Here is a 929-nt window from a genome sequence, read left to right as displayed (position 1 = left end):
TCTTCTCAGATACCCTTTCTTTTTAGAAAACAAACTTTATCCTTTTCATCTTTATCTTTGTTTCTAAAAATATAACTTTTCTTTAAATCAATGTTTATCCATAACCTTGATAACCAATTTGATTTCCTTTTTATCTCACACTCCTTTATTATTTCGAAATTCTTTTTCCCAAAACTGTTTTCGAAAATCTTATTTTCATAAAACGATTTTAACTCGATTTTTATTGAATTCGTTTTTTCCGAAAACTTTTTAAATTTGGTTTTTATAAAATCCTTTTATAAATCAGTTGTCTCCAAAACTTTATCAAAACTATTTTCCTGAATTTCGAATTACAATTTCCTTTTAAAATAGACATATAAAATTAACATGATTATTTATTCTCTTAACTCTATTTAATCACTTCTTCAATTATGGATTCAAGTTGATCTTGTGGGATTTTAGAAAGTTGACCTCCTGCTCCAGCATTAAGGTTGACACGTGATATAGGATCAAGACCATCATAGAAGAACTGCATGAGTAGTTTTTTTGTTGAACTCGTGGTGAGGGCATGAACGGATCATCTCCTTAAACCGCTCACAAGCTTCTACAAGAGTCTCGTCATTTTGTTACTCAAATGAGGATATCTTCCTCCTTATGTCTGTTGTCTTACACTCTCTTGAAAGTATTTCTTCTGAAAAGTCAATGTGACTTCCTCCTAAGTAGTAAGGGATTTAGCAGGTAAGCTCTTGAGCCATGATTTTGCTTTTTCGGTAAAAGAAAACAGGAATAGATGCATATTAATGTAGTCTGGAGAGATGTCATTTGTGGTTATCATGGCACAGATCTCAAGAAATCTATCAAGATGGTCAAGAGGATCTTCAGCCGAACCTCCACAAAATAGTTATGCTTTCACCATCCGAGTGAACTGAGGATAAATGCTAAAATTAGTA

The 929-nt window shown here is 32.1% G+C and overlaps 1 non-coding gene across 1 annotated transcript; it reads left to right on the top strand.

Annotated features, from left to right (window-relative positions):
* The first annotated feature begins 531 nt into the window (after positions 1-531).
* Positions 532-638, top strand: LOC125492967 (small nucleolar RNA R71). Its single transcript, XR_007269354.1, has one exon. It is a non-coding gene; the product is annotated as a small nucleolar RNA R71 (small nucleolar RNA).
* Positions 639-929: the final 291 nt, after the last annotated feature.

Source organism: Beta vulgaris, chromosome 8 (assembly GCF_026745355.1).
Source record: "Beta vulgaris subsp. vulgaris cultivar EL10 chromosome 8, EL10.2, whole genome shotgun sequence".
In the NCBI taxonomy this organism is placed as follows: Eukaryota; Viridiplantae; Streptophyta; class Magnoliopsida; order Caryophyllales; family Amaranthaceae; genus Beta; species Beta vulgaris.
This window is presented reverse-complemented; position numbering and strand designations above follow the sequence as displayed.